Raw genomic sequence first — 12,528 nt, 5'->3', positions numbered from 1 at the left:
CCCCTAGCACTCAGGGACAGTTGTTGATCATCTAGAAACACTTGTAGGCCTTGTTGTAATGATCTTATGCCCCCAAATTGGCTATAAAAGACCATTGAGATGCAACATTGTTCTTCACACCTTCAACTGCTTTCTTGATCACTTCTGGAGCTCAAGCACTCTCCCTTAGCATCTCTGGTCGTGTACCAAACTTCTGTAAGTATGTTTAACCCTTTGTGGTATAGTTTTTGCATAGTTATAGCTTACAAGTCAATCCGTCGTAATTAACGATTGACTTAGCGGTTAATCACAAATGGTCCAGTGATTAATCGAAACAAAGGTAGTTATATGTTGGTAATTATGTGGGCTTTAAACCCTTAAAAGGGCACCCTCTGATTCCCACTCTAACTAGTCCAAATGTCGAGTCAAACTTGCTTAGAAAAAGTCAACAGAATGCTAACTTTCGATTTTATGCATAATCAGTAATGTAGATGGCGTGTAACCTGTTTTGACACTCATATAACATGATAATAGGTATTATAACTGGTCTAAGCTTGTTTGATCCGACCATTTACTATTTTGACCCGGTTCGGAACCGAAAGTCGCAAAGCTTTGACTTTTTCTTTGACTTCAGTTCTGACCCGTTATGGTATGTTTTAGATATGCCTTAGGACTCTCTTAGGACCAGGTTACATGATGGTATAACCCTCTGTGACCGGTTCGTTGTTTGTCCGAGTCGTTTGCACAATTCCGTTATATGCTTAAATGTTGACCATAACGCCCTTTTTACTTTAAAACGAGAATTTTGGACATGTGAAAGGACAATAACCTTAGTTACTGAATTCTAAGCATATCCCTAAAATTTCATGTCAATCCGAGGTCTAGAATAAGAGTTATGCTAAGTAGCGCAATTACGGAAACTTTAGTCATTAAACGGCGCAATTAGCATAAAACCTATCTAAACCCAAATTTCGACACCAAACCTTTTACACACTGATGTAATATAATATTTTGAGATTTTTAAAGATTTTTAATTATTTTTAACCTGCTCGTAACCTGCGGTTATGGCATTGATTCGGTAAATACCGAATATACCCTTTTCGGACGTAAAATGAGTTCTACATGGTGTTTTGACCCGAATCCAGTCGCTACTGATTTAAAATAATAAATAAAGTATTTTGAACTTTATAACCTGTTCGGAAAACTCAGATTTCCTGTAGAACTCGGAAACCTCTTTTATAATCTTTAAAATGACCAAAATACCCCTACGGGGCGTATATTGGAATTTAACTCGTTATGGGCATAATGGAAGGTATCCTACTGATACCACAACCTATTTAAAGCATATTAACTTAGGAAACCTGTGTAGGACTCTTACGGTTACCCGTTACGCCTTTTGCGCGCACGGTTCGGTTTATGTAACTAGTTTATATAAACTAGCCGAAACGGGTCAAACCTTATCATTTTTACTTCAAAATCCAGAATGTGTTTATATTACCATATAAAACAAGTCTTCAAACTTGTTGGGTCCAAACCACATTCCATTCCTGGTTTTCGCCTTTCACGCGATTAAACCGTATATATCCTTTGAAACTGACCGGTCTAAGCTAAGGCTAAATTAAATACCCGTTAGGATTCTAATAGGTTGTTATAAGCCTTCGTTCCAGAATAGGATACCAGTAAAAGATACTTGCATTTGTTTATGGAGGTTATTACTTGCTCAGGTAAATACTTTTAACTTATTTTCCGTTATACGGGCTTGGGTTACGGTATATAAAATACCGCTTGGTCGGGCAATTGACCCTAACTCATTGGTAGTTGGGTATTATCAATGTGACCCGTTTAAAAACTGGTTTTGTTGGCTTTACGCCTTTGGGAGCTTAATGACCATGTCCCGGATATCCTTGGCAGCATTTTACGAAATGGCCACGACCTTGACACGCGGGTGTAGGCGCACACCCGACAATGTGTCTGTAATTATAAAGGTAAAACCGTTTGTTTTCCCGCCACGGCTTTATGCTATGTGGCGTGTCTATTAACCTTAAACCCGGCACGACCCGGGCGACTGAACGCATAGTGAACATGTAATTCTTTTACAAGATTTAATTGATTAATTATCCCAAGTTATAAAGAGTTTGTGCCTTGTGCATTCAAATCAATTTTTTTATAAACCTTTTACAAAAGTGTCGGTAGAATGTATTTACCAGTGTAAACTGACGTATTTTCCCCAAAAAGATTAAATGCAGGTTCTACGCGAAATAGGCTGGCCACTCCTTAGCATCGTTAGAGTCTCGCAAGCTTGGGATGCCATTATCTGTTGAATAATATTTCTTATTTTATTTTGATCCCCTGTGGATTTATTTCGACTACTTGTGATACTTGGATATTACATTCTATAGTTGGAATATATCTATCTTTATGCTTTCGCTGTGCATTTAAATATTGTGTGGTTTGACTATATTGTTGCCAACTACGTCACGGTAATCCCCCACCGGGCCCACCGGTGAAACGTGTGGAAATCGGGGTGTGACACACAACATCCTAAACACCTGTCACATACGTTAAAATAGGTCAATACACATAGTGTAAAGGTGAGCATACAAGGTTAATAGTATAATAGTAGCGAAAAACGATTTACGCATAACCAGCATGTGACACGTAGAAATGTGAAGCATGTAAGCTATCGACAATGAAATATGCACAGACGTGACTGCGAGTTGTAGAATGCGCAACACATATGACCACTGTGACTCTTGAGAAATACCCTTAACACACCCTGTCCACAATAGGTGCTGAGTCCAAACTATAGTACTATCGTTGCTAAGGTGTCAGGCAACAATCACTGTGTAAACATAACATACAAGAATTCATCGAATAACACGTATAACATGCAGAGCGGTTAGCGTATAAAAGTAGTTGTGTTGTGTGTCGAAGTGATTTGATATAAGTAACGTATGTAACACCCAAAAGTGCGTTAAGCAAAAAAGGTTCGAGTATACTCACAGATCGTGTTTAATGAATAAACACAGTCTTGGATTGAAGGGAGCGCTGGAGAGATTAGCCTGATCAGATAACGACACTAAGCGTTGAACGATGCATTAAACAGTGTCAAGTGAGATAAGGGACGGATAGTGATCCGATCAGATGACCGTCCGGACAAATGGACATCCGGACGGATGACCATTCGATCGGAGGGTCATTCGTTTGGGAAGGATGTGTTTTGTGTATTGTTTGAACTTTGAAGTTTTAGTTGTAGCATTTTAAAAGATGAAAAGTATCATTACATGTCAAGCCATCCGGTCGGATGGTCATCCGGACGGATGGCCGTTCGATCGGATGGCGATTCGCTTGACTGGTAGTTACAAAGAATTACACCTCCGTCCGGATAGTCGTTCGATCAGATGGTCGTCCGATCGAATGACTATTCGTTTGGGAGCTGATATTCCTTGAAGTTTTTGCAAAATGTTTAAGTGTTGAAATTCACAAGTCACCTGATCGGAACATCGTTCGATCAGATGGTGATCCGATCGAACGGCAATTCGTTCGGTGACTTAATCGTTTGAGAAACTTGTAACATTCGTTTAGTTAAAAGTTTGTGGTTTGACCGAGAAGGTGTGACAACGTGCTAAACGACAGAAACCTCATCAAGTCTAACTCATCTGGTCGGACGGGAATCACCCCGTTCGATCCGAATCAGCTGTTCATGACAGTGTCTCATGTTCTACCCGTAAATCGGTAGTCTCTCCGATAGTAATCCGTTCTCAAACCGGCACTTCACTAGAGAATGATTAGAAGGCCTGAACGAGCTCGGATTCTATCGGTTTTGAGTAAAAGTGAAGAATGTTTGAAGAAAAGTGGAAATCAGTTGGAAAATGTTTAGATTTAGGTGAAATCAGTGTTTAAATGTTGTAGAAATATGTTAGATTCGAACCGTTCTTGCTGGAAAGAAGTCAATCTCCGATGTTCATACAAGGGGCTTGCAGCGTCTATCGGCGTAACTCTTTTGACGACTCCGAGCTTTCAACAGATTGTCTCGTATGTGGAGGATTTTGTCAGTCGTTTCTTGCAACAGCTCAGGACCGGTAATTTGCGCATCTCCGATCTCGTGCCATACAATAGGCGATCGACATTTTCTTCTATACAATGCCTCAAATGTTGCCATTTGAATTCTAGAATGATAACTGTTATTGTACGAGAATTCGACCAAAAGTAAGTGCGCGTCCTAATTACCTCCGAAATCTATGACACACGAGCGAAGCATGTCTTCAAGGGTACGAATCATGCGTTTAGTCTGACCGTCGGTTTGGGGATGGAAAGCGGTACTTAGATTAAGAGTAGTACCGAGAGCAGATTGAAACGTTTCCCAATGAGCCGAGGTAAACCGACCATCACGGTCAGAGATGATATCACGAGGTGTCCCGTGTCGACAAATGATTTCGTCGGTGTAGATCCGTGCTAATCGTTCTACCTTAAAGTCTTCTCGTATCGGCAAAAAATGAGCAGATTTAGTAAGATGATCAATGATAACCCAGATGCTATCGTGACCTGATGGCGTGTGGGGAAGTTTTGTTATGAAGTCCGTAGCTATACTCTCCCATTTCCACATAGGGATCTCGGGTTGCACGAGTAACCCAGAGGGTTTTTGTTTGTCACACCCCCAAAATCCACACGCGGAGTATCACCGCTTGGGAGCGTGACTGACCAGGATCAAGCCATCAATCATATCAACCATAGCATTTAATAATAATAAAAGTAATTAAGGTAAGTCACCATGACATGATTGATGTTTCAAAACCAAACATTGTTTAAGTAGCGGAAGCATAGTAATGTAACTCAAAATAATATATAAGTTCAATATCGTTCACGATTCATTTGCCCACAACGACCTGCTCCTTCCTTGTGCAAGCTTCATAAGTACCTAAGGTCCTGCAAGGCATGCAGCAGATAATCAACAACTAGTTGAGCGAGTTCACAGTTAACAGTTCAGTAAAAGTACAGTGTGAGTATTAGTATGTTCGTTCGTTATGTCGTGTATCGTATTAGTTCCCATCGCGGCCTCCCAGGCAGGTATGCGAAGATATTAGGGGATGTTCATCCCGAGTATTCTAGACTAGGTTTATTTGTATCGCGGCCTCCCAGGCATGTGTGCGAAGATTAGGTTCGTTAGTTCGCGACCGTAGTCTTTACCGACCAGGGTGTGTGCGAAGGCAATTGATCAGTTCGCGACCATAGTCTTTACCGACCAGGGTGTGTGCGAAGGCAGTTGAGTAGTTCGTAAGCATCAACAGTTTAGTCGTTCGTTACAGTATCAAAGTATGCACAAGTAATCATCCAACCCATTCCCACCCTGGGAACCCATGCCTTGGCTGTGTGAACTCACCTTGGTTTGCTCGGTATGCTAGGTTATGCACTCACAAGTAATTTATTCACGTCCTATCGTATGCACGTATAACAAATCAGTTCATGTTCATAACGATACGCATGCAATTTAATGGTTCACATAGCAGTCAGTTTGCATATCAGCACACATGTATTAATTCACCTTGTACGAATACAGATGTTAACAGTCATCACAAAGCATGGCATGCCAATTAAGTCCAGCATATATATTCAATCAGTCAAAGTATATTCATAAACCCTAACATCCTTCGAATCCAGCCATTATCTTTTGATTACACATCAGTTAACACAATTATCAAAATGATCCTTCGGTCCGAAGGTTATGTTTCGAACTAATACTATCTTTCGACCAAAATTATCTTTCGGTCAAAGATGTGGTTCGGTCAAAGCCATCTTTCGGTCAACTATGCTTTGGTCCAACTGCTATCCTTCGGTCAACTATGTTTCGATCCAACATAACAATGGTTCGACCAAATCTATCCTTCGGTCAACATAACATCCTAACAGTTTCAACAATACATCATCGATCAAACAGGCGGAGTTCAAGTTGTTTCTCAAGAACCCTAATCTAACACACATGAACACAATCCTATTCCATTCTATCAGGTTAACCTTGAAACATGACAAGTTTACAACCAATCAAGATCAATATGCGAATCCATGATGCGACAATCCGATTAACATAACTATCTTTCAAATCGTACATACCAACCGATTACACCTTGGACAATTCAATTAATCTATATCCGATATCTATGCAAACCACATATTGCAAGGTAATTGATAAAACATGAAATCACACACAACTGATTAATCGGGTTTACATCATACAAACGATCCGGCCGGTTAAGCACATTCATACTTGATAATTCAAAACACATAATCACCAATTCAACATGGACACTAACCGGGGTAGAGAAACAAAGAATTGATCAGCAAAAATCTCCGTAAGTTGTGGTTGCCGTCACAAGTGAAAGTGTTCTAGGGTTTTCCTAAAACTGCCGATTATGCATGCAATACGTATTTAAACCTTTCACAGAAATGGGCCAAGCCCATTAGAGTAACTGGGCCGAAACATATCGAAGGATATGTTTCGAGCGCGAAGGATATGTTTCGAGACCTTCAATCCGAAGGATGACCTTTCGAATCGAAAGATATGTTTCGACATCCTTCGATTCATGCATCATGTTTCGTGGAACATCCTTCGTAGGTTGGGCCATGATTCACACTAACTAGCTAACATACAGTACAAGTTTCACAATATGGAACCCATTATACACAATCAAACAATTATGCACAATCAAGCAATCAAACATATATATATACTTTCATATCAATCAAATGTGCAATTAAGTAATTAGTCAAACACATGCTCGTGTAATACGTATGAAATCAATCTTAGAAATTCGAGTTGTCACATTATCCCCAACTTAAAAGAAATTTCGTCCCGAAATTTGGTACGCACTTACTGAGGAAGCTAGGTAAGTTACATCGTTCACTGATTTTCCTGGGGTGTCACATCATCCCCCCGTTGATTTGGAATTTCGTCCCGAAATTCGGTAGTAGTAGCTTCAGCCTCAGAAGTGGATGCATTGGTTTCGAATAACTGGGGACACTTTTCTTTCATCCTGTCTTCGCGTTCCCAGGTGTACTCTGGACCACGTTTGGAGTTCCAACGAACTCGAACAAGAGGGATTCTCTTGTTTTTGAGGACCTTCACATCCCGGTCCGTGATTTCAACTGGTTCCTCGACGAACTGCAACCGCTCGTCGATAGTGAGTTCCTTAAAGGAACTATGAGGGTCTTATCTGACAGACACTTCTTCAGATTCGACACGTGAAATACATAGTGAACTGCACCGAGTTCAGTTGGTAGGTTCAGTCTGTAGGCTACTGGGCCTATTCCTTCAGTGATTTCAAATGGTCCAACATACCGTGGATTGAGTTTGCCTCGTTTACTAAATCGAACCACACCCTTCCAGGGTGAGACTTTCAATAAAACCCGGTCCCCGACCTGAAATTCCAAGGCTTGCTACGCTTGCCCGCGTAGGCTTTCTGACGGTCGCGTGCTGCCGTCATGCGTTGTTGTATCTGTGCAATCTTTTCTATAGCGTCCACTACAATCTCTGGACCCGTAATTCGACTATCCCCCACCTCTGCCCAACAGAGAGGTGACCGGCATTTACGTCCGTAGAATGCCTCGAATGGAGCGGCTTGAATGCTGGTGTGATAACTGTTATTGTACGAAAACTCCACTAAAGGGAGGTGCTTCTCCCAGCCGTTGCCGAAATCAATAACACACGCTCGAAGCATGTCTTCTAGAGTTTGAATAGTTCGCTCAGACTGCCCATCTGTCTGAGGATGATATGCTGTGCTCATGTCTAACCGTGAGCCGAAGGATTTGTGCATCGCTTGCCAAAGCTCTGACGTGAATCGTGCATCGCGATCCGAAATAATAGAGGTGGGCACTCCGTGCCTCGAAACAACTTCCTTCAAGTAAATGTCTGCTAAAGTAGAAAACTTATCCGTTTCTTTGATAGCCAAGAAGTGAGCAGGCTTTGTGAGCCGATCAACGATCACCCAAATAGTGTCATTCCCACGCTGGGATCTAGGTAAGCCCGTAACGAAATCCATGGAAATTTCTTCCCATTTCCATTGCGGTATCTTAGGCTGCTGAAGCAGGCCTGATGGTTTCTGGTACTCGATTTTAACCCTTGCACAAGTTAAACACTTGCCGACGTAAGTTGCGATAAGAGCTTTCATGTTTGGCCACCAATAAGTTGTTCTGATATCGTGGTACATCTTATCCGACCCTGGATGTACCGAGTAGCGAGACTTGTGCGCTTCATCCATCACAAGTTCGCGTAAGCCGCCATAAAGTGGGATCCAAATACGCCCCGTTACATAGTAGGCGCCGTCTGCCTTCTGTTCCATTTGTTGTCGTGAGCCGCGTAAGGCTTCAGCCTTGACGTTTTCGGGCTTCAGTGCTTCTGTCTGAGCAGCTCGTATCTGTGCAGGAAGGCTAGACTGAATCGTAAGCTGTAGCGCTCGCACGCGCCGAGGTAAAGTGTCCTTTCGACTGAGGGCATCAGCCACAACATTGGCTTTGCCTGGATGATACTTGATGGCGCATTCGTAGTCGTTTAGAAGTTCAACCCATCTGCGTTGACGCATATTCAAATCCTTTTGCTTAAGGATATGCTCGAGACTCCTGTGATCGGTGTAAATCGTGCACCTGGTACCGTACAGGTAGTGTCGCCATATCTTAAGCGCGAAAACAACAGCTCCCAGCTCTAAATCGTGCGTCGTGTAGTTCCGTTCATGAACCTTGAGTTGCCGAGAGGCGTATGCGATAACTTTATCCCGTTGCATCAATACACAACCAAGCCCTTGTATCGATGCGTCACAATAAACCACGAAGTCATCCGTGCCCTCGGGCAGTGAGAGAATAGGCGCGCTGCAAAGCCTATCCTTTAAGTACTGAAAAGCGGTCTCCTGTGTATTACCCCATCTGTAAACGACACCTTTCCGTGTAAGCATAGTGAGTGGTTGCGCGATCTTGGAGAAGTCTTTAATAAATCGCCTGTAGTAACCTGCCAAACCCAAGAATTGGCGTATTTCTGTCGGTGTACGTGGTGCTGGCCAGTTTCTGATCGAATCAACCTTGGATGGATCGACATGAATCCCATCCTTGTTTACCACATGGCCTAAGAAGTGGACTTCACGAAGCCAGAAGTCGCATTTTGAAAACTTTGCGTACAGTTGCTCTTTTCGAAGGAGTTCCAAGATAAGACGTAGATGCTGCTCATGCTCCTCCTGATTCTTGGAGTAAATCAAAATGTCGTCGATGAAAACGATGACGAACTTGTCGAGATACGGTTTGCACACCCTGTTCATGAGATCCATGAAGACTGCAGGTGCGTTTGTAAGCCCGAATGGCATGACCAGAAACTCGTAGTGACCGTAGCGAGTTCTGAAAGCAGTTTTGGAGACGTCCTCATCCCGGACTCTCAGTTGATGATACCCTGACCTCAAATCGATCTTGGAATAATAACACGACCCTTGCAACTGGTCGAATAGGTCATCTATGCGTGGAAGAGGATAACGGTTCTTCACCGTCACCTTGTTGTGTTCACGGTAGTCGATGCACATTCTAAACGTACCGTCTTTCTTCTTCACAAACAACACTGGAGCTCCCCAAGGCGAAGAGTTAGGTCGGATAAATCCCTTATCCAAGATTCCTGGTAGCTGCGTCGATAGTTCTTCCGATTCTGGTGGAGTTAAGCGATACGGTGTTCGAGCTATGGGTGCTGCTCCTGGAGCGAGCTCGATTTGAAATTCGTCCTGATGATGCGGCGGTAGACCAGGTAAATCCTTGCGAGACACCTGAGGAAAGTCGCGTACAACTGAATGGTCTTCCAACTTCTTTTCTTTCGCTGATGAGTCAGTAACGAGAGCCAAAGTTGCGGTGTGGCCCTTCCGCAAACATTTCTGAGCCTTCAAGAATGAGGTGATGCCAACCACGGCACCACTCTTGTCGCCTTGAGCTTCGAGAGGTTCTTGACCAGAACGAGGAATGCGAACAATCTTTTCTTTGTATAGGATTTCTGCTTGCTGTTGCTGCTGGCGATTCCGATGTGCAAGCCGTGGGCTCCTGAATCCTTAGCTTCTGCTGTGCTCTGGTGATCACTATTCTTGTGCTGCTGTTGTGCTTGAGACCGAACGGTAGCTGAACCCTTGCTGGAATACCCATCCCATTTCCGCTTGTTGTCGCTAGGAGTAGCGGGAGTAGCAGAAGTGGTAGCGGTAGTAATAGCGCTGATACAACTAGGCAGCCTGTTCTGTTCCACTGCCTGATCCGTGAGGCGATGAGCAAGACACTGAATGTCTTGGATTTTGTCGAGGTTAGCCGATGTAGCATGGCTCTGAATCTCTGAGGCTAGACCCTTGAGGTACAATTCGATACGCTTGTTTGGAGGGTCCACCATGGTTGGACACGAGATGGCCAGTTCGTTCTATCGTTTCGTATGAGCTTCAATTTCTGACCCCGTCATTTTCAAATGGTAAGGCTCCACTTCCAACTTGTGGATGTCATCACGCGTGTAGTATTCCCTTTTAATGTGTTCTTTGAATTCGTTCCAGGGGGTGGCGTTAGCAGCTGCCAACCCTAGTATCTGTCTTTGCGCGTTCCACCTGGTTAGCGCGATTCCTACCAAAGTACCAGTGGCGTACTTGACCCTGCGAGCCTCAGGGCGTTCACACATGAAGTTCTTGAATGTGCCACTGAATGTGCTTGGACGACAGTCCATGATGTTCTGGAATGTGCAGAGAGGTTGATGTGCGTTCTGACCCGTTGCGCGAGAAAGATGGGTCGAGATTAAGCGCGAGAGTTGGGTCACGAGAGTAGGATCTAACGTCCTAGGATAGGTTTGGAATAGCAGGTTATACCTCCTGCTGGTGCGGCTGCAAGCGCCGCAACGACTTGTTCGTTAATGAGAGCCGTCAACTGGGCTTGTGTCATGTCAACACGTCCAGACATGATCGAACAGTAAAGGTAGCATATGTATGAATAGTTCGCGAGTAGTGCGATGACAGAAAAGTGTAGGCACATAGGTGTTCTCAAGCAGTATAAAGTAGTGAGCAAAGTAAGGCAATCATACTACGAGCAAAATTCTATGCAGTTCTAGCAAGCTGGTAATAAACATAAACCTTATTACCTAGGATGTCGAGTCTTGCACGTGGAGCGAAGCGTCGTTGTGGATCGTTGAGAGCACTGTTCTGGTTATAGTCTGGTTTTAATAAAAAACGTTTTCCCATATTAAAACCAAGTTCTCTATAACCAATGGCTCTGATACCAATCTGTCACACCCCCAAAATCCACACGCGGAGTATCACCGCTTGGGAGCGTGACTGACCAGGATCAAGCCATCAATCATATCAACCATAGCATTTAATAATAATAAAAGTAATTAAGGTAAGTCACCATGACATGATTGATGTTTCAAAACCAAACATTGTTTAAGTAGCGGAAGCATAGTAATGTAACTCAAAATAATATATAAGTTCAATATCGTTCACGATTCATTTGCCCACAACGACCTGCTCCTTCCTTGTGCAAGCTTCATAAGTACCTAAGGTCCTGCAAGGCATGCAGCAGATAATCAACAACTAGTTGAGCGAGTTCACAGTTAACAGTTCAGTAAAAGTACAGTGTGAGTATTAGTATGTTCGTTCGTTATGTCGTGTATCGTATTAGTTCCCATCGCGGCCTCCCAGGCAGGTATGCGAAGATATTAGGGGATGTTCATCCCGAGTATTCTAGACTAGGTTTATTTGTATCGCGGCCTCCCAGGCATGTGTGCGAAGATTAGGTTCGTTAGTTCGCGACCGTAGTCTTTACCGACCAGGGTGTGTGCGAAGGCAATTGATCAGTTCGCGACCATAGTCTTTACCGACCAGGGTGTGTGCGAAGGCAGTTGAGTAGTTCGTAAGCATCAACAGTTTAGTCGTTCGTTACAGTATCAAAGTATGCACAAGTAATCATCCAACCCATTCCCACCCTGGGAACCCATGCCTTGGCTGTGTGAACTCACCTTGGTTTGCTCGGTATGCTAGGTTATGCACTCACAAGTAATTTATTCACGTCCTATCGTATGCACGTATAACAAATCAGTTCATGTTCATAACGATACGCATGCAATTTAATGGTTCACATAGCAGTCAGTTTGCATATCAGCACACATGTATTAATTCACCTTGTACGAATACAGATGTTAACAGTCATCACAAAGCATGGCATGCCAATTAAGTCCAGCATATATATTCAATCAGTCAAAGTATATTCATAAACCCTAACATCCTTCGAATCCAGCCATTATCTTTTGATTACACATCAGTTAACACAATTATCAAAATGATCCTTCGGTCCGAAGGTTATGTTTCGAACTAATACTATCTTTCGACCAAAATTATCTTTCGGTCAAAGATGTGGTTCGGTCAAAGCCATCTTTCGGTCAACTATGCTTTGGTCCAACTGCTATCCTTCGGTCAACTATGTTTCGATCCAACATAACAATGGTTCGACCAAATCTATCCTTCGGTCAACATAACATCCTAACAGTTCCAACAATACATCATCGATCAAACAGGC

The sequence above is a fragment of the Helianthus annuus genome, chromosome 14, assembly GCF_002127325.2.
Source record: "Helianthus annuus cultivar XRQ/B chromosome 14, HanXRQr2.0-SUNRISE, whole genome shotgun sequence".
NCBI classification, from domain to species: domain Eukaryota; kingdom Viridiplantae; phylum Streptophyta; class Magnoliopsida; order Asterales; family Asteraceae; genus Helianthus; species Helianthus annuus.
The sequence above is the reverse complement of the archived record's forward strand: the minus strand, read 5'-3'. Positions refer to the sequence as shown.